Below are 26,681 nucleotides of genomic sequence, written 5' to 3' on the forward strand. Positions count from 1 at the left end.
AAGAGAAAATAAAAAAGTGGGTGAAAATCGCAAATGGGATTTGGGACCGCTGTTTTGAAACTGTTTTGCGTTATCACTGCTTTGGCCACTGACCGGGGTTTCTTTGAACATTTTCCAAATCAGAGGGCCCTCTTTCATTTTCTTTTTTCTATATCACAGTTTTTATAATAGGGAAAAGTGAGTAAATCAAATTAAATTACTTGAAAATACCTTGGCGTAAAAACCCTTCTACCTTTTTTTTCAGTTTAATGCTGATAATGCAGTGCCCTCCCTCATCCCAGGAGAAATGCCAACACCTATGCCTAACAAGATCCTTTTCAGAAAATGGAATATTTCCACAATATAAGTCGGTGTAAATCAGAGACTTATTTTTTTATCTTATTCTTTCATTTAGGAAAAAAAATGAGCTAAACTTTTTAAAAATCTTCATATACATTGGGGTGTTCTTATTAAAACATTTTCCCTTTAATAGCTTCCTACATTTCCGGAGCACTTTTCAATGAGAGTAATCCATAAGGCATAACTTCCAGGTTTGTTACATAAATGCAAGTAACTTAAGAGGAACTGAAAATTGCACAAAAAGGAGTAATAAAGTGCAGTTCAAATCATGGACATGTTATTAATGTCTCAGGCCACATATTTTATTCCATTCAATTAAAATCCTCTGACTATTACACTGATTACAGAAATTACAAAATGTACATGGAATACTACTCTAGACTTAAAAATCATTTTGTGCACGCAAATTCCCTTGGTTTGCCTCAAGTGTATTGACCTTGAGTGGCATAGAACAGGCCATACAAGATCAAATCCGTACTCTCTAACCGATATTTCTCCAAAATGACTAAAAGGCAAAGGGCTTGTATTTATTTTACATAAGCCTGACACATAAACAAGCCCATTTTTGATTGGTGGACCATTTTGGAATACAAAATGCATAGGCCAAAGGCACTTAGAAGTTTCCCGAGGGAGACTGCACCTGTTCAGTACTAAAGCCTTAAGCTTTCTATTTTATTCTTCTATCGCAAGGTGTTGCCATCTTAAGACTCAAATCTGTGACTTTCAAGACCATGTATGGCACATCGGATAGTGAATCATTTGTTTATGAAAAAAAAAATCAAACAAGTGGAAATGAAGAAACATGAATAGCAATTTACTCCTCAAATCTTCCACCCCTTTCCTCTTGTCCACTTGCAGGTGGGTATAATTTTGGCCAAAAATTTCAACTCTTGAAAAAGGTAAGATATGGCCACCAACACAGCCAAATACCCTAAATACTGATTTACATGAGTCATTTGAAGAGGTATTTGTACCACATTTCTTACAACAACCTCATACTTTTCAACAATGTGGGACATGCCCATGGAGTGGTCTATACTACAAGAGGGCCATATATGCACAGCTGCCAAGTTAACATTCAACACGCACAGTGTACCTCCACAGACTTCTCACACTTTGTGTATACTTAAAAAACAAAACAAAACAAACAGAGCGTTGACATGTTTAAATGTCAGTCGAGTTGATCGAGTCAAGGTATGCTTGACGTTTGAAACCATTAACTTGTACCTGTGTAAACAGATGGCCAGATCATGTGCTCTTGTCCAAAGTGGATTTAGAAAAAATAAAAATAAGAGCATATCTTGTTTAAATACAGACATTCGAAGAAAAGGGACCTTCAAGTTTAAGAGTTGCTGTTGCACCTCCCCCTTCCCATTTCATTTGATTTCCCTTTGGCAAGCAGCGACCCTATCTACATACATGTAAATATCCATCAGTCTGTCTTCCAAATTAGTAGTCTAATTTATTTGTGGCAAAAGCTTTGTTCAAGTCCTGATCAAGACAATAAGCAAGAACAGTTGTGTGCAGAAAAAAGAGATACAAATTTTCCAAAAGCACCTACTGAGTGAAGCTCATATTAGATATACAATTTTAAGCTTGAGTTAGTTACATTTACTGACTATGAGTACAATTAACATCTTCACTCCACATACTGAGATATGGAATGTGTTTCAAAACCTAAAATTCACATTTGCATTATACATTTATTCGTTGTTTGCATCGTACAATTTTTGTTTTACATCTGCAGTTTGTACACACTCTGAGTCAATTCATCTGCAGTCATAAAAAATGCACGATGATCTATGGGTGACATCACTGTTCAAATATGAAAAAAAAATAAAAGCCTTGAGAAAACTAGAAACAAAAAAATGTCTTGATTATTCAGTGATAACTTAAAAAGTTACAGATGTTTGGAATTGAAATAAAACTGTAAGTAGAAATCACACACCAAATTTATGTTAACCTGTGCACAGACTTCCTTGAGTGAACCACGAACGATCAGTCTGTATTATGACCAAATACACTGAAGGAAACCTGGCCCTGCTACCATAAACAATACAATTTCCCCTGTGTAATTTCAACAACAATAACAATACAAATTCTAGCTTCATTTATTGATGGTAGCAATATAATTTCCAGCATGTTTTTCAAAGGGCTGCTGGTAACCACTTGAGAAATGTGACGATCTACAACTTCAAATTACAACTACAAATATGAGGATAGTGTTCAGTTTAAGAAGTGGAAGGAAAAACTCCCCATGATCATTATAGAGATGAGAAAACCCCACAAAGTTAAGTAAAGACTGCAAAATCCACAAATTAAACCTGGGCTGGATTCATAGAAGTGGAAGGTGACAAAAGTGTCACTATGCCAACCTGACACCCCATTCTACCAGTCCACTTTAAATTGCTGAGCCAAAGCAACACTGACACCAAAATAACCCTTCGAGATCATATAATTATGTACAGCATAATTCTGATATAATTTGGTTGAAAAAGCTACATTTTCCCAGTGGACATACTGATTTGGGCAGTTAGTGGTGAGGCTGAGGCTGGGGCAGCAGCGCTTTTGCCGTCATGGGAATGCCTCCAGCGGCAGCATCAGTACCTCCTGAATCCCGCATCCTCTTCTGTTGCTTCTCTCCTTTTGGATCTTGTAGATCGTGTTAGCCAAGATGTGATAGTACTCCTCCTGTGACAAGACCAGGCAATTAATGAGTGAATTAAAAAGTGAGCAAGAATGAATGGTTTTCCAGCTGATTTTCCTGCGATGGACACTGGTCTTCCTAAGGGGCCAATCAAAATGTTCAGTGTTTTTTTAAATTTTGACCTTTTTTTTAAGAAGTGGGAGGATGGGTCTAGGAAATAAATTGAAATCGAAATTTACTTTTTGTATTAAAATCCAGAAAAAAATTTCTGACTAGCCTGAAATATGTGTAGCGTGCACGCCATGCATACATAGCTCCGCCACACAAGCATTCCAAAAATGCAATTTTTTTCAACTTCATTTCCATATACAAACAGGTTGACCTTTCCAGTACATTATTATGCAAGTGTAAAACATCATGGAAGGAGGTGGTTTTCACTGTTAGACTTGGAAGCCGGTCGCTTGCAGCGGTGATCAACCACAAATGTAGCAGGGTACCAGACGTATTATAGAAAACCTACTGGTATACACAGTGAACGCTCGGAACACCATTTGCTAATAACGGTGAAATGTTCATCACCTTGAATCTAAGACTAACTAGACAGCAGCAAACTGCATCCAAATCTGTTGGCTAGAGCTAGGTCTGCGTATCTGTTTAAATAGAAATATATATGCATGTGCGTGGAGACACAGTAATTGACTGTAGGTGTCCGTACCTCGGGAGATCCATTTTTGAGCGGATTGGACACCGCATGCTTTTGCGTGTACAATCGATTGCAGTCATTTTATTGCAATTCCAGCCATCCTTTTGTCATACTGAGTTGCATTACAGATGTTTACATGTATTTGAATTTATATCAAATGCATGTATAATGTTCATGTACTGGATGAAAATTCAATCCTTTAAAATCAAAATTGAAGGTGGGTAGGTGGATCAAAAAAAATGGGAAAAAGTCAAAATTTAAAAAATAGAAAATTTTCAGTGGCCCCTAATCTGTACACGAACCATCAGTGGAAAGACGCTGATGACAGACTTGGCAAACACCTGCACTTCTCTAAGAGTAGGAAGTGTCATTGTACATCATACAGAGATAGTTGTTTGCGAAGCTAAGTTTAACCTTCCATAAAGTCAAATATTAGGTTCTATTCCAATTTCAAACAAACAGCAGCAACCAAATATTTCTGTTTGTTCATCTGAGTGGTTTTTCCCTCTGAGATTCAGCAGAGGGATTTGTCTCCTAGTTAAAGACGTGTGGTCATTGGTGATTTATTCCCTTAGTGACAGCAAGATCACAAATCATGAGAAAAGGAACACTGGAAGTCAGAGTAGTTTGGCCTTATTGCTGGACATATGCACGGCTACTTTACAGTGTACATGTATACCTGTATTAGTTTACAGAAACAGACTAGCAATGAAGTCACTACAGCACCTTTATGCGCCTTGGGGGACTATGAGTGATCAGTTATGTTAGAATTCAGAGGGGAAAACATCGGAATGGAGCAAATAGATGGGGTGAAATGTGTAAGTATTTTTAAAGTAAGGGTAGACCAAAAAAAAAAGACTCAATACCTCTCAAAACTAAATGATCAAATATCTACATACCTCCTCAATTTGAAGCAAGGACTATTCAGAAACAGATTTCTTCGAAAATTTAGACTGTTGGAGCCTTAGTTATGTCACAATTGAGAGGGTAAAAAGTTCTGCAAATGCTGCAATGTGAAAAGGTCAAATATTTTCAAAGTGAAAGGTAGAGCAATGACGAGATTCAACAACTCTCAAACTAAATGACCAAATATCTAAATACCTGCATGATTTGAAGCGTGGAATATTTACAAACAGATTTCTTTACAAATTTAGACTGTTCAATGGAACTGTGGAATGTCTTCAGTTAGAGGACCAGAGTCTTTTGCATGACGCGGTGCCCCCCCCCACACGAACTTGTCTTATCTGAGGGCTCGGCATCTTTTTCAATGGTTAAGTCAAACCCATGGTTTTGACGCCGCGCACTCCCCCTCTCTGCTTCAGATAGTTCGATTTATTGCATTTTTGTCGGTATCTGGGTATGCCCCCACAACAATCCCCTCTTGCGTCTCGGGGGTTCCCCTCCAATTTGCAGTTAATGCGTTATCCTGATTTAACTAAGCATTCTCTGGTCAAACGTTTCCTGGAGGGATGTCGTAGGCCTAGTAGTCGTTGCGACCGACGGCGCCCTATCACTTATGATATTTTATGTCGTATGGTCTCAGCCTTGCATGCCGTTTGCTCGAGTAATTTCGAGGCTCAGCTTTTTCCGAGTGGCTTTCTTACTTGCGTTTTTTTTTTGGTTGCTTCGCATTGGGGAATTTACTGCCCAATCCCACCAATCTTCTAGCCCTTTGTGTCGGTCTGATGTTACCGTCAAAGACTCCCCTTTAAGGGTCGAACTTATCCTACGTCACTGGAAAACAGATCAATATGGCCATGGTTATGTAGTTTCCATCCCAGCAGCGCATACCCGGCACAACATGATGTGCTCTGTCCTATCTTGCCTGTTCCACATCCCCCATGGCCCATATTTGTCAAATTTTGATGGGTGTCCTGTCACGCGTTACCAGTTTGTCCTGGTACTCCGTCGTGCCCTTGTGTTTATAGGGCTTTACGACGCCAGATTTACCTCTCATTCTTTTCGCATAGGGGTAGCTACGTCTGCGGCTATTGCAGGTGTGTCTGAGGATGATGTTCAAATTTTGGGGCGTTGGTAGTCTAGGGGTTACTGACGTTACATTCGGATTCCCCCAGCTATTTTCCATTGAACGTTACATGTTGTATTAGCTTAAGTACTTTGCTCGTGATTTGTTCCGATTTTCTTTTCATTTTTCTCGCGAGAATTGGCCCCTGCCAAGCCAACTGTGTGGGTCGTTGGGGACGGCTCTGTGTGCTGGTGTGCTCGGGTGGCGGGGTCATCGCCCTGGGGAGAGCGTCTTAATCGGCTGGCCTATATCCACTGGATGGGACGGCAAAGACTCCAGATGTTCCATTTCTCTGATTTCCTGTTGGAAGCGTGGTCGGCAGTTCCGATCTTACCTGACGTCATCATCCTGTAGTTTGGCGCCAACGACCTGGGGCTTGTACACAAACATTTACTGAGTATTCTAGGACGGCAGTGCACCAATTTGACCAGAGAAGCACTGCTGCATACTGTCATTTTTTATTCTGAGTTACTGCCCAGCCAAACTTACCCTCACGCCTTAAAGCAGAGTTCCCTCGAGCGTACGCGACGTTCGATGAACGCGTACGTTCATTCATTATTTCGAAACGCTCATAGGGGTGTTATTTGGCACCCCCATATCCAGTGGTCGTCCGCGGCGGTATATCATGCGGACGAATTCCATTTGACTGATGATAGTTGTTCGTTCATTCTCGACAACTTCTACCAAGCCCTGGCGCCATATTGTTTGCCTGTTGCATCTCCCCTTAATACCACCACCTGAGGTCTATTTGGCGGCGGTCATGTTGCCGACTTCATTCAGCAACAAGCCCGTTTGGCTTGAATTTCATTCAGGGACCGCAAATTGACCTCGGTTTCAAGGCACTGTTTTTTTTCTTATTTACGACACTTATGGGAATGTGCCGAAAGGAAAGGCCCTACCCCTTCCTTTGTCGGGGGGGTCACTAGATTATTAACAGCCAAATTAAGAAAAGCCATTTCGTACTCACTAATTTCTGTCGTTTGACATGAATATCTGTAAGTGGTTGTTGAAAATGCTCATTACTTGCCCGTTATTCCAGCAACCCAGTGTAAGCCCACGTCGGGCCGCACCTCGTGGAAATTGCTGTCTGATACAAGCGTTTGATGGTTGGCCCAAGTTATTGTATGCTGGAGTAAATCCTTGTTAATTTGTTCATGAAAGTTGGGTAATTTTGCATTCTGCCAGATGCAATTGCTGTATGAATTTGCATATCGTAGGCTTTGCACCGCGCAGGTACATTACAAAATTAATTTACCGCTCCGTGTGCTTTGGGCGGAAACAAATGCTGATATGATAATTGCTTTCCATACATTTTTGCTGATAGCTCTATGTATTTGCTGATACGAGTTGCTGTTCCGCGTCACTAGTATCGGGCGGGAACAATTGCTGACAATTGCTGATTGCCATATATAGAACCGGTACTTTTGCTGATATGTGTTGCTGTTCTGCGTCACCAGCTTCGGACGGGAACTATTTTCATATATTGCTGAGTAGCCATACTTTGATTGTGTGCAATGTAATTATTTGCAGTTCCACGTCACCAGCTTCGGGCGGGAACAACCTGAACTGTGTCAAGTTCAATAAACGGCTGCTCAGGCCAATCGACACAAAGGTTAGAATGCGAGTGTCCACCTGTCCCTGAGTTCAGTTCTCTGATCCTGTGCATGCGGGGATAATCACGTGAGGCATATGCGGTTATAATCCAATTTTTGAATTGAAGATTTCTGTAAAAAGGGGCAATATTAGCGTTGTAATCCTCCACTTCAGTTTTTGTTTTTTATGCTTGATACTCGGCTTCTTTTTTGCTTCCCACATTTCTAGGTATTTGTGGTTTTTCTACATTAGACAGCCCTGAATACTCTTTGCAGAAGTAACCAAATAACTTTGCTTGTTCAGAGAATGAAATCTTGTGAGCACTAGTACTCAAATGTTTTCTTTTAGATTTGCGTAAAAATAAAAAAATAAAAAAAATTCAACATTGAAACATTTAGCAGACTGTCTTGATTTACCTTTATCCTTCTCTGTTTTTTACTGAAGCTTATCATACGGGATTTTTTTTAACTGAAGTGTTTGTCACAATGTGTTGGTTGCTGATTAATTTTTCCCGAATAGTTTGTTAATTAAGTTTAGTAAGTTCTATTCCATAACTGGATATCTCTAGTGTATGGCCACTCTCACAATATCTGGCATTTTCTTTGAATTACTGCTTGCTCGTTGACAAGGATATGGTACTTTATATTGTCTGGCCCTTAGTTTGGGTGGTTCATTATGGGATAGTGGCAGGACGACTGGGGAACCATTTGTTTGTTCACTCTTAAAGTAAAACCATATTTGTAGGACTTATTAGCAAATACATGTAGATGAATGCACATTTCTTTCAATATCCTGTACAATTAACAGCACTTTCAGACTTATATTTTCTCTACATTAATCTCATAATACTTTTCTATGTTGCTTTTTCTTTTTCCTCCCTTTCTTAGGTTGTTCACTGGAATCAGTACTTTCTGTTAAAGGAAATCCCAAAACAAAATATCAACAAAATGGTCAATATTTAGGAGTCATGACAAAAATCAAAAAATTGCATTCTGAATTTTTAAATGTATTAAAAATGCATTTGCAGATAACTTCTGTGTATACAGTCCAGACAGATTTCATCAACTAATATAAAGATTACAGAAAACATATCAAAATTGTTAAATTAAATCAAACACTAGATTCAACGTGTTATGAAATTGCTCTCCTGGTTGTGAAAACTGGGTTTCCACAGAAAACTACATTTCGTGGAAAACTACATTTTCTCGAAAACTACATTTCATGACTTTTCCATGATTTTTTAGGAATAAGAAGTTTATAAAATGCATGACCAAGATGTATGTAGGAAACCCTAAAACATTTATCTGAGTAATCTTTACCTGGAAATGAAATGTTTTCAAGGTTTATGGAATGCAGTTCCATCTTGCAGGACAAAGATCCTTTTGAAGGGATCCACTGTTAGAATAGTGTCTTTGTGTCCATCACTTGTTTCAACCTGGTCGCCTTGCTGACACTCTCTCATAAACTGTACTGCTTCCTTTAACACTTTTGCAACAGTGATTTTCTTGTGGCTTGCCTGCGGTTTTCTGTAACAAAGATATACGATTTGTTGGCTGTAATGCTCACCGGTGTTAAACTGTAAAATATTCAAAGGTAGAAATCTGTGATTTATGAAGACGGGACGACTTTTAAAATATCTTTCTAGGGTTTTATGGCATTTCATTACATCAACAGGTAACAATTTTTTATATGTACCACAGAAAACTTGCCTGCCGCAAATATTCCGATTTACTAATCCTTCCTAAGTGGGTTTTTCTTTCAGAAACATGTACAGTGCATTTACAAGGAAATAACAAATTTGTTATTTATTCATTAATTCTTTCTACAAGTACTGGTATCTTTTGGAAATACATATTAATTTTTAAATCATATTTCTTTCGGATATACCGGTAGACCAACAATTGAATGTTAAAATGGAACATGAGCATGTTACTTACGTCTCTGATGATACTCTTCCTAGGGAGGTACTGGATGTCTTACGTTACGTTCATCCACCCAGATGTCACGCCCAGTATATCCAATAAAACTCACTAGGTATGACCATTCGTCATCTTTGACTACTTTAGCTGCACACCATCTTCCCAACTCATGGAATACCTGGACGCGACTTCCAACTGAGAATTTTCCTGTCATTTTGCCTTCTTTAGAAACTGAACATTTTGAGAACTGCACCAAGACTGTAAAATGATGGATGATGAAGATGAAGAAATCACCTTAACCTTGCCCTTATATGGCAGCCAATTTACTCTTGGAGACTCCATCATGAAAGGAACAAAAGGCCCCAGAATATTTTATTTTAAATGATGACACAATTTTCTCATTGATATTCAGTTTGCAAATGATTGTTACTTTGTTACATATTGCCTCATTACATGTGCACCAAACATTTCATATAGATTATAAATGTACCTGAGAATGAATTCTGAATTCTTATTTTTTTGATTTTCATATCACTACGCAACATCAAGCCAGTAATCAATCCAGCAATGAATGACCACAACCAGCAAAGGATGGCACAAATCTGTCATTCACTTTGTACCAAGGACTGGTATCTTTAGCAGAGGTCAAAAGCATAGGACTACTGGTTTATCACCACCAGGGGGCGATAAAAAGTGTCCACTGGGGAAAGCTGTCATTTCAGAATGGATGTTTTCGTTCCGAGTCACAGAGGTCTAACTCGGATTCGTTTAAATGGGAGAAATTCGTAACGTTTCGGATCCAACAGACCCCGTCGAGAGACGCTCTTGCGAGCTAGCGTGCCTCACCGATGCATTCACGGGTGGGGCCGAGTCGGTTTTTGCGCCCGAGTCGAAGCGGAACTTGACATGCGCCCTTTCGCGGTCAATGAAGTCGGAGGAGGAAATCTTCAGCGGGCGCCCACGTAACGCTCCCCGTCCGGCACCCACGGCGGGACCGACGCAGCCCGCTGCGAGATGCCGCCCTCGGGCTGGAAGCCATTGTTCATACGTGCCGAATAGCTGATCGCACGATGGCGCTGGAACCGACTTGGCAACTCCCCGAGAGCCCTCCTGCGGGGTACACTATTAACTGTGAATTTCAAGTCAGTTTGGGGCAGCCACGTCATATATGCAGCCAAGCAGCCAATCCTCGGCCACCGGGGAAGCGCTCGTTCACTCCGCCGTCAGTTCCTGCATGCCCTCCTCCGGCTGGCTCCTCCGCTGAGTCCGAGTCCCGCCTGGCCCTCCGCGCTCGACCTCATCTCCCCGCTGCTGGACCCCACCACCCCTGCCTTCCCCCCCCCCATGGCGGCGCCCCTCTCCCAGAAGCCGCTCCCGCGGCGGCGACGGTGCCTCCTCCGCGGCACGTCGTCCGACCCGGCCCACCAGGATCGACCCGCCTGCGACGTGGGCAAATCCCTCGGATCGCAGCGAAGCAGCTGCTGTACTGGGTATGACACCCCGATCCATACCTAAGTGGTCTGCAGGTGATCTGGCGTCCCTCTCGAGACGGCGCTTCGGCTTCCGCCAGAGCTCCCGGCCGTCGGGCATGGGCCGCGGTAGGAGTCGACGGGGGTCGACCCGGCCTCCCAAGGCAAGAGCGGTCGGGTGCTGATGCTGGCCACCCTCGGGCAGGACGCCGGCGGCGTCACCGCTCACCGGCAGAGATTTCGACTTAGGGGCATTCAGCCGTAATCTTTCGGGTGGTAGCCTCGCACCACCGGCCTCTCGACCGAGTGCCTGAACCAGGGGTCCGAATCTGCGGTTCCTCTCGTACTGAGCAGGATTGCCGTGGCGGCGACCTCTCATCAGTAGGGTAAAACTAACCTGTCTCACCACGGTCTAAACCCAGCTCACGTACCCTATTGGTGGGTGAACAATCCAATGCTTGGCGAATTCTGCTTCGCAATGATAGGAAGAGCCGACATCGAAGGATCAAAAAGCAACGTCGCGCTGAACGCTTGGCTGCCACAAGCCAGTTATCCCCGTGGTAACTTTTCTGACACCTCTTCCTTCAAGCTCAAAAGGATCGATAGGCTACGCTTTCACGGTCCGTATTCATACTGAAAATCAAAATCAAACGAGCTTTTGCCCTTTTGCTCCGCACGAGGTTTCCGTCCTCGTCAGGGCGTACCACTCGGGCGGCGGTCCCACTCGCTCTCTGCCCCGACGGCCGGGTGTGAGCGGCACGCTCAGCGCCATCCATTTTCAGGGCTAGTCCTGCTTACCAAGAATGGCCCACTGGGCGCCCGTGCATTGAGGGCCCGGCCCGAGCAGGTGGGTCGGGCCCCGCACCAATTTAAAGTTTGAGAATAGGTTGCGGTCGTTTCGGCCCCAAAGCCTCTAATCGTTCGCTTACCGGATGCAACTGCTCTCTCTCTCCCGGGCGCCGGCTATCCTGAGGGAAACTTCGGAGGGAACCAGCTACTAGACGGTTGGATTAGTCTTTCGCCCCTATACCCAAGTCGGACGATCGAATCGCACGTCAGAGTCGCTGCAGACCTCCACCAGAGTTTCCTCGGGCTTGGTCCTGCTCGGGCATAGTTGACCCTCTTTCGGTTCCTAGCGTGCCCGCTCTTCCTCCGCCGTAGCCGCGGGGGGCTTGAGGCGGGGTGGCGGTGCGCCTGTCGCTGTGCGGCCAGATCCCGCCTGGGCCGGGCCCTGGCCGGCCTTTACTCTCGTTGCGCCTCGAAGCTTCGCCTGGCGGCCCCCCGACTCGCGGGCCCGATAGACTCCTTGGTCCGTGTTTCAAGACGGGTCGGCAGGGCTTGCGACAATCGCCCGCGGACCCGGGGAGCCTTGGTGCGGCCGACACCGGCCCGGCCGGGGACCGCTTCCGCCACGGGGAGGCGGCGGCGCGCGGACTGGCGCAGCACGCGCGGCACGTCGTCCCTTCCTCGGCCGGGCGGCAGGCGCGACCACGGCCGGTCTCTAGGCTCTCCGACCAGCCCCCCCCCCACCGTCGGGGGACCAGGGTGGCCGGAGGAACCCAAACCGGCTGGCCTCAGCCGGCCCGGATGCCCAGCCAGTCGCGGGCGCCGCACCCGGGAGAAGTGCACGCGGCCGGAAGGGGAAGCACCCCCGGGCCGCCCCCCCCCCCAGCGAGGGGGGTGTGGGGCTGCGGCGGGCACCGCGCCGGCCGCGCTGAATATCCTGGGCCCGATCTGTGCAGCCTTCCCTTTTGCTTCTCGGTGGCTTCACGTACACTTGAACTCTCTCTTCAGAGTGCTTTTCAACTTTCTCTTACGGTACTTGTGCTCTATCGGTCTTGTGCCGGTATTTAGACTTGGATGGAGTTTACCACCCGCCTTTGGGCTGCCCTACAAAACAACCCGACTCCCGGAAGCCCTGGTCGCCACCTGGAAGGCGACTGCAGGGGCCTGACACCCGCCACGGGACAGAGGGTCCTCGATCAGAAGGACCTCGGCCCCGCCGCGACCGCCGGACCGGCCTTCCCTACGCCACAGTTCCCGCGGGCCCATTGGGGGCCCAGAGATTCGGCGCTGGGCTCTTCCTGCTTCGCTCGCCGCGACTGGGGAATCCTGGTTAGTTTCTTCTCGCCCGACCTGAGGTCGATGGGTTCGCAATAGGCCTCGGCCTCGTCTCTCTCTCTTTCTCTCTCTCTCTCTCTTGCCTCTCAGGGGCACATCCGGCGCATCGGCGGCTACCAGGAAGGGGCCCCCTCCGCGGCCCGTCTGCGCGTGCTCTCTTCTCTCTCTCGGCGCTCGGCGCCCGCTCCCTTTCCAGCGGTCCACGCCAAGATCTGCCACGGAGCCGGAGGCACTCGGTCCCCGCTGGCGGGGCCGGGCCTCCCCTTTTTTTCTCTTGGCCTGCCCTACCTGGCCTCCTTCCGGCGTGCTCCCTGGAGGCCGCCCGTGTCTTTCTTGTTCGGCTCGGGGGGACGACCGGCGCTCTTGGGTGGGCCAGATACTGAGCGCCGACCTGTCACGCCACGGCGGAATCCCCGGGGAGTGACCCGGCCCTTCGCATGGAGACAGCACCCTGCCGGGATTCCCATATCATCCTAGCCGGATTTCTCATTGAAATACGCACGTTTTGGGCCCAACAGGTCCCGGGGCAAAGCCCTCTCAGAGTCCTGGGCGGAGTGGACAGGTCAGCCGAAGGAAACCCCACACATCCGAACCTCTCGTACCCGGTTTTCCACGGATGAGGATTCACCGCGACGCACCGCGGGTCGCACGGGCCAACGAGCCTGACGCTCGGCCGGCTGGTGTCTCCTTCGCCGCACCGTCTGGGGGATTTTTCAGGCCGGGCCGGGGATCCACCAGGAAATCGGATTCGGGCGGGTCAAATTTCGGCCATGCTGACGGAGACACCCTCCCCCCTATAAATAGGCAAACCAGGGAGTGGGGGTAAAGGTCAAAAATGCTCTCATTGAAATACGCACGTTGCGTTTCGGGCCCAACAGTCCCCGACGAGAGACGCTCTTGCTAGCTAGGGTGCCTCACCGAATCGTTCACGATGGGTCCGATTCGGTTTTTGCGCCCGAGTCGAAGCGTAACTGGATATGTGACCTTTCGCGGTCAACGAAGTCCGAGGAAAAAATCTTCAGCGGGCGCCCACGTAACGCTCTCCGTCCGGCAACTACGGCAGGACCGACGCCGCCCACTGCAAGATGCCACCCTCGGGATGGAAGCCATGGTTCATCCGTGCCGAACAGCTGATCGCACGATGGAACTGGGACCGACTTGGCAACTCCCCTAGAGCCCTCCTGCAGGGTACACTATTAACCGTGGATTTCGAGTCCGTTTGGGGCGGCCGCGTCAGACATGCCGCCCAGCAGCCAATCTTCAGACACCGGGGAAGCGCTCGTTCACTCCGCCGTCAGTTCCGGCATGCCCTCCTCCGGCTGCTCCCGCTCCTCCGCTCCTCCTCCAAGTCCGGTCCGCCCGAGAGCCACCGGGCGGCGCTGACCTTCTCCCCCCGCTGCTGGACCCCACCACCCCCGCCTCCCGCCACCCGAGTGGCGGCACCCCTCTCCCAGAAGCCGCTCACGCGGCGGCGATGCTGCCTCCCTATTATCCTAAACCTTACCCTAACCACAATCCCAACCCTAACCCTTACCCTATACCTATCTGTAACCCCAACCCTATCCCTAACCCCAACCCTATTATCCTAACCCTAGCCCCAACCCTAACTGGGAAAGCTTGGCTGGTTTCGCTTGAATATGGGAATGCTCGTTACCGTGAAAATAAAACAGGCATCAATTAGAGCACCCTTTGAAAATAGTGAAACAAAAGTTGAAAGCAAGGTTAACTGAGACAGAAAGGTGCATTTTGAGGGTTTACATGAAAACAATTTAATTGTAGCTGTCATTGAAATAAAAAGTTGGAAATTCAGATGGTCCAAATCTAATATCTTCTTTGACAAGTCATCTTGCTCCTTTGTCCAAGTTACATTTTATTTATAAATCACAAGATCACGTCATCGTTTATGCCATTTCACATGCGTCAGTCTGTGTACAAGCCAGTGTTAAGTCAAGGTATTCATTCTGAAGGCCGGCGGTTGAATAAAAAAGTACATTTTAGACAAATCGCACACGAGTTGAAGAAAAAGGAAGATATGCGCCAACTTTGTGTTGTGTGTGTACAATCACAGATGTTTTGCTGGAGTTCATCGTAACTCCAAACACGGGGTTTCATCATGCCGTTTTCATGCACAGCACCTAGTGAAATACGGAATAGTCGATACTTGCATTTGATATTCTCTTAAGTTTTGAGAAATGGCAGGTAAATTTTGGTGGTTTTCTATTTGAGTTTGAACAGAGACATATTCTTGACCACGTAACTTGGGTGACTTTTTTCTCTTGTCCCTTTTTGTAACTCGAATACTGTTATAAAAGTTCGGGCCAGTGAGGCTCTAGATATAAATGACAACATGAAGTTTTGGTCTTGCCAAAATTAAATGTGACGTGGGTTACGTGGAGATAAAAACAAAACTGAATGGAGTGCGCCGTGATACAGAGGCTGTATAGAGCTTTTGGGACGTGATTAGGGTAAAACCAAAATCTTTACTGATTCGACATCCAGTGGATTCTCTGTCATTTTCTGTTGTTGAAATTAAAAGAACTATAGGGATTGTTTGTTTGTTTGTTTTTGTTTGACCAGTTTTGTGCTTGTATTTGGGGGAGCAGATCTGTTGGCGTGACGCAAGAAGATTAATCCAATACAAGTTGGACATGCATGTCTTTTGTGAGGATTTCTGTTTGAAAATATCAAATGATTCTGCAGTTAAAAGAAAGCAAATTAGACTAAATATTTTTCCATCAATGAAATAAGCAGGCGAGTGTTGCCAGACAGTGCCGGCCCTTGATCTGTTTCTCTTGCACCGTCAATGATAAAAATTCACTATAAAGATATGTCACTGTTTTTTCGATTGAGATCACTGGGCAGAAATGGACCCCAACACGGTTGAAATCGGTTTTATTGTCAAACATCTAAAAAATCAAGATTATGAATAAAAAAGTTATCCGTGTATTTTACCCGAAAAATTGCCTGAAGAGTTTTGCCCTCACGAAATAAAAAAAAAAGTTGAGGGAAATATGTAAAAGTTATGTGGTGTTGACCAAGCATTCAGGCGCAGGGACTCCTGAAATTTGCAAGAATCGCAGTTACCGGCTTCCATATAGGACTCTTCTGCGATCTTGGGGTTCCCGGCCCACCACACTTCCTCCCTGCCCATCCATTTAACTCTAAAAAGAGTTTGAGCGACCATGCAAGGGTGGAAACCGAGACAAACCCCTAAGCCCTGGCCGCCGAGTCGGCCATACATCTCGAACCTGTACTAAGGCGCTCACCTGGACTTCGCGGACAGTCCCAGGAGAAGAGCTTATCCTGTGGGCTAAGGTATTGTTGGTATTTGGCGGGGTTGAATTAGAGTCTCTTATAGCTACTGACTGACAGCAAGCTTTGGGAAAATAAAAGTCACCGATGGGATTCGAACCCACGGTCTGACGATCTAATAACCAAGAGCTTAACCATTTTGGCAATTTCAGAGAATTGCTTCGGGTCGTTCATATTTAAGTAGATGACAAATCCATTAATAACCAAGTTATACCGCACAGAGTTTTGCTCTGCAAAGACTGAGCGGTTAAAACGCTACAATAGTGCATCATGTAGCAAAAATGCACAATTGGCCTACACACAAATCTCATGTACTGGTAAACTCTTTTACTGTGTACATGTAAATGTAGGCCACTTTTTCCCCCTTATTATAATTTTCTGTGAGCAGTTTGTATAAAATACTCCCAGAGGAGCCATTCACTGCAGTTTGAACTTATCTGGCCCATGGTTGGCCCATGGTTGACCATGGTTCTATGGCATAGTCATTGGTGGGGCAATGCCAAGTTAATAGACTGGCCAGCGGTACGAGGAAAGTCTGGATTGGTTTGATGTTGAGTGATTGGATAGATATTTTTACCCTCAAGGAGACGTGCTACCATTAATCTTTTCTTCGAAAAGGATGTGGAGATTTGAAAGATTTTTAAGTGGGAGAAATTCGTAATGACGTGGTATTTCAATGAGAGCATTTTGGACCTTAACCCTCACTCCCTGGTTTGCTTTTAATAGGGGGAGGGTGTCTCCGTCAGCATGGCCGAAATTTGACCCGCCCAAATCTGATTTCCTGGCGGGTCCCCAGCCTGCCGCTGGCGGCGTGAGGCACGCCGCGAGGCCCTGCGGCCCTGGCCCGGCCTGAGAAATCCTCCGACGGTGCAGCGAAGGAGACATCCGGAGGCCGGGCGGCAGGCTCTTGGCCCGTGGGACCAGCGGTGCGTTGCGGTGAATCCCCATACGCGGAAAACTGGGCCCGAGAGGTTCGGACGTCCGGGGTTCCCTGCGGCCACGCGGGCCAGGCGGCTCCGCCCAGGACTCTGAGAGGGCTTTGCCCCGGGACCTGTTTGGCCGAAAACGTGCGTATTTCAATGACAGCATTTTGGACCTGAACCTCACTCCCTGGTTTGCCTATTTATAGGGGGAAGGGTGGTCTCGAGCTCAGCTTGAGCTGCTAGAGACCGGGGCAGCCACACATCGTCCGCGTAAACCCATGCATTTCCAACTCGATCGAGCCCAAAGCTCAAGAGCGGTCCCTCCGGCTAAGCCAGCTCCGCAGCGGCGGGACGGTTGGTGCTGCGCGGTGAATTGTTATCCTCCGAAAACTGCTGCAGCCACACATTGTCCGCTTAAAACAGTGCATTTTGGACACGGTTGAGCGCCAACCTCAGGGCGGTTCCCCGAGCGAACCCCTATCTAGGGCGGTGGTGCAGTTGCTGCGGCGCGGTGAATTGCCTTCCTCGGAAAACCTGGTCCGAGAGGTTTGTATGTGCGGGGGTTACCTGCAGCTGAGTGGACCGGGCGTCTCCAGCCTGCCGTTCATCGGCTCACCTGCCCCCCAGGCCTCTGAGAGGGCTTTACCCCGGGACAGGTTGGGCCCAAAACGTGCGTATTTAAAAGAGAGCATTTTGGACCTTAACCCCCACTCCCTGATTTGTCTATTTATAGTGGGGAGGGTGGTCTCGAGCTCATAGGGATAGGGTGGCAGGGAGGCAGGGGTGGTGGGGTCCAGCAGCAGGGGGAATAGGTCCAGCGCAGAGGGCCGGCCGGCGCCCAGTGGCCCTCGGGTGGACCGAACTTGGAGGCTTTTGTGACCGGGGATGACCAGTGGCAGGTGCGGCGGGAGGGCCCCCCGGCGGGGCCCCGTCGCTGGTGGGCCGGAGGTGTCCCGGACTCGGCAGTGGAGCGGGTGCAGCCGGAGGAGGGCCTGCCGGAACTGAAGGCGGAGTGAACAGGCGCTTCCCCGGTGGCTGAGGATTGGCTGCTGGGCTGCATGTCTGATGCGGCAGCCCCAAACTGACTTGAAATCCAGGGTTAATAGTGTACCCCGCAGAAGGGCTCTCGAGGAGTACCGCCCGGGTGCCAAGTTGCCAAGTCGGTCCCAATGCCATCGTGCGATCAGCTGTTCGGCAGGGATGAACTGGGGCCTCCAGCCCGAGGGCGGCATCCCGCAGCGGGCGGTGTCGGTCCCACTGCGGGTGCCAGACGGGGAGCGTTACTTGGGCGCCCGCTGAAGATTTCTTCCTCAGACTCCGTTGCCGCGAAATGGCAAATCTCCGGTCTTGCTTCGACTCAGGCGCAAAACCCGACTCGGCCCCACCCGCCGCGTAAAGCCGTGCATTTCCAATACGATCGAGTCCAAAGCTCGAGAGCGGTTTCTTGGGCAAAGCCAGCTTCGGAGCGGCGGGACGGTCGGTGCGGCGCAGTGAATTGTTATCCTCGGAAAACTGCTGCAGCCATACACTTTCCGCTTAAAGCCGTGCATTTCCGACACCATCGAGTGCCAAGCTCCGGGGCGGTTCCCCGGGCGAACCCAACTCTAGGGCGCGGTTGCTGCGGCGTAGTGAATTGCTTTCCTCGGAAAACCTGGTCTGGGAGGTTTAGATGTGCGGGGTTCCGTGCAGCTGAACGGGCCGGGCGTCTCCAGCCTGCAATCAATCGGCTCGCCGGCCCACCCAAGGCCTGTGAGAGGGTTTTGCCCCGGGACTGGTTGGGCCCAAAACCTTTTGGACCTTAATCCCCACTCCCTGGTTTGCCTATTTATATGGGGGGAGGGTGGTCTCGAGCTCAGCTCTAGCTGCCAGCAATCAGTACAGCCATATATTGTCCATACGATACGGCCATTCCCAACCGGTGGAGCCCAAGGCTCCGGAGCGATTCCCCCTCGGGTCTGGACAAGCCCGATTCCGGAGCGGTTGGGACTGGTGGTGCGAAGCGACAAATTGTCGTCCTGGGAAAAAAAACCGCCGCAGCCGCACGCCGTCCCCCTAAAGCCGTGCATTTCCGACACGCTTCCCCGGGCGAAAACGGCTCCAGGCCGGCGGGGCGGTGGTGCGGCGCGGTGAATCACCTTCCTCGGAAAACCTGGTCCGAGAGGTTTGGATGTCCGGGGTTGCCCGCGGAGAGCGGCCCAGGCACCTCCTGCCTGCCGTCCATCGGCTCGCTGGCCCACCCAAGGCATCTGAGAGGGCTTTGGGCCGGGACAGGTTGGGCCCAAAACGTGCGTATTTCAACGAGAGCGTTTTGGACCTTAACCCCCACTCCCTGGTTTGCCTATTTATAGGGGGGGTGGTCTCGAGCTCAGCTTGAGCTGCCAGAAATCAATACAGCCATAGATTGTCCATACAATACGGCAATTCCTACACAGTCGAGCCCAAGCCTCCGGAGCAATTCCCCCTGGGGTCTGGACAAGCCCCGCTCTGGAGCGGCTCGACGAAAATGGCGGCTCGCCGCCCCGCCGGGAGGCACTGCGGGCGCTCCGTCAACGGTGTTTTTCGGCGCGGCCAGCCGACCCTTCATTCCCAGAAGAGCGTCGGCCGGCCCGCCTGGCCTTGCCGCAAGGAGTCGGAAAGGCCGTTCCCGGGCCGCGGCCGGCCCTGCCGGAGAGCCCCAGGACGGAAGGTGCGGAAAAAGTGGCGGCTCGCCGCCCCGCCAGGAGGCACTGCGGGTGCTCCGTCAACGGCTTTTTCGGCGCGGCCAGCCGACCTTTCATGCCCAGAAGAGCGTCGGCCTTGCCCGCCCGGCCTTGCCGAAAGGTGTCGGAAAGGCCGTTCCCGGGGGCGCAGTTTTGCCGGACCCGGGACGGAAGGTGCGGTGGTACGTGGCCACAAGCCTTCGGGAGGGGCTGGAGCGGCAGCCCGGCCCGCTGGGGACGAGCGAGCGGGAGAGAGCGAGGGAGAGGGGAGCCAGGGTCACTTGGAGAGCGGCGGGCTCACCGCTGCCCCGAAGCAGCAATATCTGCGACGGCCGGAACGGCCCAGCACCTTCCGCGGAGCGGAGGGACCGGCCCGCCCTGCGGTCCCGCCGAGCTGCCGCCTCGGGGCAAGATCCCCGACCGGGGACCTCCCTGACGGAGGGAGCTCAGCCGAGCCAGCCTCCCGGCTGCTCTGGCCACCCCCTGCAGGATCAAGGCGAGAGGAGACCGGCGCACCAGGCGGCGGGCGGCATTCCAGCGGCCACCCGCGCGCCCGCGGAAGGAGAGGAAGTGCCGCCAGGGCCGGAGTGGGCGAGGGACCGGCGGCGGGCCGGAGGGAGCGGAGGCCGGGCGGCAAGCGAATACAGAGACGGGCAGGACTCCAGCGCCGCGGCCCGGCAGCCGCTGCTTGGCCGAGCAGTCAGGAGGGCCCGAGGTGGCGGGCCCTGGCCCCGAGGGATACCTGGTTGATCCTGCCAGTAGTCATATGCTTGTCTCAAAGATTAAGCCATGAATGGCTCAGCAAAAGCTTTACCAAGCAAAATTGCGGATGGCTCATTCAATCCGTTACGGTTCCCCCTACATGAATAATTGTGGTAATTCTAGAGCTAATACATGCCAGCAAGCGCCGACCTTACGGGAGGCGTGCTCTTATTAGGAAAAAGACCAACCAGGGCCCGTCCCAGCTCTGTTGGTGAACTCTGGATTACCTGGCCGATCGCACGGTCCTTGCTAGGGCGACGGATCCTTCGAATGTCTGCCCTATCAATTTTCGATGGTACGTTATGCGCCTGCCATGGTCGTAACGGGTAACGGAGAATCAGGGTTCGATTCCGGAGAGGGAGCTTGAGAAACAGCTACCACATCCAAGGAAGGCAGCAGGTGCACAAATTACCCACTCCCGACACGGGGAGGTAGTGACGAAAAATAGCAATACAGCACTCTTCCGAGGCCCTGTCACTGGAATGAGTACACTTGAAATCCTTTAACCAGGATATATAGGAGAGCAAGTCTGGTGCCAGCAGACGCAGCAATTCCAGCTCCAATAGCGTATATTCAAATTTCTGCAGTTAAAAAGCTCGTATTGGATCTTGGGCGCAGGCTGGCGGTCCGCCGCAAGGCACACCACTGCCCGCCTGGCCTTCCTCTCGGTCTCCGCCCGGTTCTCTTGACTGAGTGCCGAAAGCGGCCGGAACGTTTACTTTGAAAAAAATGGATTTTTCAAAGCAGGCCGACCGCCTGGACAGCAGAGCATGGAATAATGGAATAGGACCTCGGTTCTATTGCGTTGATTTTCGGAACTCGAGGTAATGATTAAGAGGGACTGAGAGGGGTATTCGTATTGCGGTGTGAGAGGTGAAATTTTTGGATCGCCGCAAGAAAACCGCCTGCAAAAGCATTTGCAAAGAATGTTTACATTAATCAAGAACGAAAGTTAGAGGTTCGAAGGCGATCAGATACTGCCCTAGTTCTAACCAAAACGATGCCGAATGGCCATCTGCCGGCGTTACTCCAATGACGCGGCGGGCAGTCTTCGGGAAACCAAAGTCTTTGGGTTCCGTGGGAAGTATGGTTGCAAAGCTGAAACGTAAAGGGATTGACAGAAGGGCACCACCAGTAGTGGAGCCTGCGGCTTAATTTGACTCAACACGGGGAAACTCACCCGGCCCGGACACAGTGAGGATTGACAGATTGAGAGCTCTTTCTTGATTGTGTGGGTGGTGGTGCGTGACCGTTCTTAGTTGGTGGAGCGGTTTGTCTGGTTAATTCCGATAAAGAACGAGACTCTGGCTTGCTAAATAGTCGCGCCGGCCGCCGCGCCGGACGCTGACTTCTTAGAGGGACAAGTGGCGTTCAGCCACGCGAGATTGAGCAATAACAGGTCTGTGATGCCCTTAGATGTTCGGGGCCGCATGCACGCTACACTGAAGGGATCGGCAGGTAGCTGCCATTGGCCGGAATGTCTGGGCAATCCGTTGAGCCTCATTCGTGCTTGGGATAGGGAGTTGCAACTGTCTCCCTTGAACGAGGAATTCCCAGTAAGGGCGAGTCATCAGCTCGCGTTGATTACGTCCCTGCCCTTTGCACACACCGGCCGTGGCTACTACCGATTGAATGGTTCAGTGAGATCCTCGGGCGGGCCGCGGCGGGGCCCCCAGGCGCCTCACTTGTGCGCCCTGAAGACGATCGAACTTGATGATTTAGAGGAAGTAAAAGTCGTAACAGGGTTTCCGTAGGTGAACCTGCGGAAGGATCATTACCGAGCAGAGAGAGCGTGCCCAGCCGGCCCCCTTCCGTCCGCCGAGGCAGAGAGGCCGGCTACTGTGCTGTCTTCCGGTTTAGGCGGGAGTGGCCCACGCCGAAGTGCGCCGAAGCCCGTGCAGAGTTGGCGCAGGACTCCCGGCGCTTGCCGGGGCCTCAGGACGCCGGGGCTCGGCCTTTAATGGACTGGGGTGATCGGTGAGACGCGGTCAGAGCGGCCAAGGGGGCCGCCCCGCGAGAGGCGACCGGTCCCCGCTCGGCTTGGCTCCCGTCGGTGTTTTTTTTTTTTTTTACTTTTTTTTTATATCGGTTTCCAAAAGACCTGGATGCTCCGCGCCTGGGCCATCGGTGCAGTTATCAGAGGTGATGGACAGAGCCAAACCCCCAAACGATAGGCAATTCTTGGCGGTGGATCACTCGGCTCGTGCGCTGATGAAGAACGCAGCGAGCTGCGAGAATCAGTGTGAATTGCATAACGCTGTGATCATCGGCATTTCGAACGCATATGGCGGCCCGGGCCCCCCAACAGCCCGGGCCTCGTCCGCCTGAGGGTTGCATTGAGCTTTGCAATCGCTGCGCCCGGGAGGGGCCGTAGCGCGAGAGCGCCGGCCGGCAGCTGCTGGGCGGAGTCTGGGTCACTCCCCGGGGGAGTCCGCCGTGGCGTGGCAGGTCGGTGCTGAGTATCCACCCCACCCACGATCGCCAGTCGTCCCCCCGCCAGCAGGGACCGAAAGCCGCCGGCCCTGTGGCAGATCTCGGCGTGGACCGCTGGAAAGGGAGCGGGCGCCGAGCGCCAAGAGAGAAAAGAAAGTCCGCGCGGACGGGCCGCTGAGGGGGGCCCCCTTCCTGGCAGCCACAGAAGCGCCGGGTTGGCCCCCAGGAGGAGAGAGAGAGACGAGGGCGAGGCCTATTGCGAACCCATCGACCTCAGGTCGGGCGAGAGGACCTGCTGGATTTAAGCATATTACTAAGCGGAGGAAAAGAAACTAACCAGGATTTCCCAGTAACGGCGAGCGAAGCGGGAATAGTCCAGCGCCGAATCCCCGGGCCCCCAGCGGGCTCACTGGAACTGTGGCGTAGGAAAGTCCGGTCCGGCAGTAGCGGCGGCACCAAGGTCCTTGTAATGGAGGACCCTTCCGTCCCGCGGCGGGTGTCAAGCCACTGCAGGCGCCGTCCAGCCGGCGACCATGGCTTCCGGGAGTCGTGCTGTTTTTTAGCGAAGCCCAAAGACGGGTGGTTAACTCCATCCAAGCCTAAATACCGACAAAAGACCGATACAGCACAAGTACCGTAAGGGAAAGTTGAAAAGCACTCTGAAGAGAGAGTTCAAGAGTAAGTGAAGCCGTCGAGAAGCAAACGGGAGGGCCCAGGAGATTCAGCGAGGCCGGCGCGGTGCCCGCCGCGGCCCCGCACCCCCTTCGCCGGTGGCAGGGCCCAGGGGCGCCTCTGCGCCCGGCCGCGTGCAATTCTCCTGGGCGCGGCCCGCGACCGACAGGGCATCCGGGCCGGCAGAGGCCGGCCGATTGGGGTTCCTCCGGCGGGAGGACCGGTCAGAGAGCCTAGAGACCGGCCGTGATCCCGCCAGCTGCCAGGCTGAGAAAGGGACGATGGGCCGCGCCCGCACGTGCGCCACCACAGCCCCGCCGCCAGCCCCCTGCGACTGCGGCGGAGGAAGAGCGGGCGCGCTACGACCCGAAAGATGGTGAACTATGCCCGAGCAGGACCAAGCCAGAGGAAACTCTGGCGGAGGTCTGCAGCGATTCTGACGTTGAAATCGATCGTCCGACTTGGGTATAGGGGCGAAAGACTAATTCAACCGTCTAGTGGCTGGTTCCCTCCGAAGTTTCCCTCAGGATAGCTGGCGTCCGGAAGAGAGAGAGAGCAGTTGCATCCGGTAAAGCGAATGATTAGAAGCCTTGGGGCTGAAACGACCTCAACCTATTCTCAAACTTAAATTGGTGCGGGGCCGGGCCCTCAATGCACGGGCGTCCAGTGGGCCATTCTTGGTAAGCAGGACTGGCGCTGCGGGATGAACCTGCATGGTTAAGGCGCCGCATTGCGGCCGACGCTCATCAGATCCCAGAAAAGGTGTGGTTGGTACAGGCAGCAGGACGGTGGCCATTATAGTCAGAGTATGTAACAACTCACCTGCCGAATCAACTAGCCCTGAAAATGGATGGCGCTGAGCGTGCCACCCACACCTGGCCGTCGGGGCAGAGAGCAAGTGGGACCGCCGCCTGGGTGGTACGCCCCGACGGGTAGGAGGGCCGCCGCGGTGCAGGTCGAAGCGCCGGCCGCGAGGCCGCGTGGAGCCGCCGCGGGTGCAGATCTTGGTGGTGGTAGCAAATATTTGAGTGAGATCGTCGAGGGCCGAGTGGCGGAGAAGGCTTCCATGTGAACAGCTGTTGTACATGGGTCAGTCGATCCTAAGCCCCAGGGAAATTTCGTTCCGAGCGGAGGCGGAATCGGGTCAATATTCCCAAACCCGCAGGCGGAGCCCTCCGTCCTTCTCGGCGGTCCGAGCTGCGAAGCAAGCGAGCCCACAGACGCCAGCCGGGGCCCCGGGAGTTTTCTTTTCTTGCTAAGGGGGGGGGTCTCTGGAATCGGCTGGTTTGGAGCTAGGGGCTGCGGCCCCGTAGAGTGCCGTGTCTCTGGCGGCGCCCGGCGAGCTCCAGCCGGCCCTTGAAAATGCAGGGGAGTGCGTGGACCGTCGGCTTGGGTCGTACCCAAAACCACAGCCGGTCTCCAAAGTGAACAGCCTCTGGTCGATAGAACAATGAAGGTAAGGAAGTCGGCAAGCCGAATCCGTAACTTCGGGAGAAGGATTGGCTCTGAGGGCTGGGTCGGTCGGGCTGGGGCAGGAAGCAGGTCGCAGCGCCCCGGCGCGGGCCGGGCGCGCCGTATCTGGGCAGCGGAGCTCCCCCCGCCGGGCCGCGGGGCCGTCCGCGCACGGGCCCCCCTCCGACTGTCTAATTAAAACAGAGCATCGCAACGTCCGCAGCCGGGGCGCTGACGCAATGTGATTTCTGCCCAGTGCTCTGAATTTCAAAGTAAAGAAATTCAGCGAAGTGCGGGTAAGGTAGCCAAATGCCCCGTCATCTAATTAGTGACGCGCATGAATGGATTAACGAGATTCCCACTGTCCCTATCTATCAAGCGAAACCACAGCCAAGGGATCGGGCTTGGCAGAATCAGTGGGGAAAGAAGACCCTGTCGAGCTTGACTCTAGTCTGACCTTGTGAAGAGACATGGGGGTGTTGGATAGGTGGAAGGGCACCGGCGCGACGGTGAAATACCATTACTCTTGTCGTTTCTTTACTTAGCCGGTGAGGTGGGGAGCGGGCCCCGCGCGGGCCCAGTCTTCTGGCGCTACGCGGCTAGCCGCCTCGCAACGCCGCCGGCCGCAGGCCGCCAGCCGCCAGCCGCCAGCCGCAACCCGCTCCGGCTGCCGGCCTCAGGCGGGGAGTTTGACTGGGGCGGTACATCTGTCAAAGGGTAACGCAGGTGTCCTAAGGCGAGCTAAGCGAGGACGGAAACCTGGCGCGGAGCAAAAGGGCAAAAGCTCTTTTGATTTTGATTTTCAGTATGAATACGGATCGTGAAAGCGTGGCCTATCGATCCTTTTGAGCTTCGGAGTTTGAAGCAAGAGGTGTCAGAAAAGTTACAACTGGGATAACTGGCTTGTGGCAGCCAAGCGTTCATAGCGGCGTTGCTTTTTTATCCTTCGATGCCAGCTCTTCCTATCATTGCGAAGCAGAAATCGCCAAGCGTTGGATTGTTCACCAGCCCAATAGGCAACGTGAGCTGGGTTTAGACCGTCGAGAGACAGGTTAGTTTTACCCTACTGATGAGAGGTCGCTGCCGGAAGCTCCGGCGGAAGCCGAACCACCGTCTCGAGAGGGACCCCACTTGCAGACGACTTGGGTATGGATCGGGGTGTCGTGCTGAGTAGAGCAGCCGCTTCGCTGCGATCTGCTGAAACTAAACCTTTCGATCCGAAAGATTTGCCCGCACCGCAGACGGGCCTATCCTGGTGGGCCGGGTCGGACGACGTGCCGCAGAGGAGGCAGCATCGCCGCCGCGGGAGCGACTTCTGGGAGAGGGGCGCCGCCACACGGGGAGGCGGGGGTGGTGGGGTCGAGCAGCGGGGAGAGGAGGTCGAGCGCGGAGGGCCAGCCGGCGCCACCCAGTGGCCCTTGGGCGGACCCGCCTTGGAGGAGGAGACCGGGGAAGAACCAGCGGCAGGCCCGGCGGGACTCCACGGAGGAGCGGGTGCAGCTGGAGGAGGGCATGCTGGAACTGACGGCGGAGTGAACGAGCGCTTCCCCGGTGGCCGAGGATTGGCTGCTGGGCTGCATGTCTGATGCGGCCGCCCCAAACTGACTTGAA

The 26,681-nt window shown here is 51.7% G+C and overlaps 1 non-coding gene and 3 pseudogenes across 1 annotated transcript; 3 read left to right on the forward strand and 1 right to left on the reverse strand.

Moving 5' to 3' along the window:
- Window positions 1-10,660: 10,660 nt before the first annotated feature.
- LOC147797281 (large subunit ribosomal RNA) lies at window positions 10,661-12,856 on the reverse strand (annotated as a pseudogene).
- A 7,634-nt stretch (window positions 12,857-20,490) lies between these two features.
- On the forward strand, window positions 20,491-22,290 carry LOC147797282 (small subunit ribosomal RNA; annotated as a pseudogene).
- A 399-nt stretch (window positions 22,291-22,689) lies between these two features.
- Window positions 22,690-22,847, forward strand: LOC147797283 (5.8S ribosomal RNA). The gene has a single exon (XR_015427277.1). It is a non-coding gene; the product is annotated as a 5.8S ribosomal RNA (ribosomal RNA).
- A 367-nt stretch (window positions 22,848-23,214) lies between these two features.
- LOC147797284 (large subunit ribosomal RNA) lies at window positions 23,215-26,299 on the forward strand (annotated as a pseudogene).
- The last annotated feature ends 382 nt before the right edge of the window (window positions 26,300-26,681 follow it).

Source organism: Acanthaster planci, linkage group LG11 (assembly GCF_054643075.1).
Source record: "Acanthaster planci isolate LZ-2023a linkage group LG11, COTS_SCS, whole genome shotgun sequence".
Taxonomy (NCBI): Eukaryota; Metazoa; Echinodermata; class Asteroidea; order Valvatida; family Acanthasteridae; genus Acanthaster; species Acanthaster planci.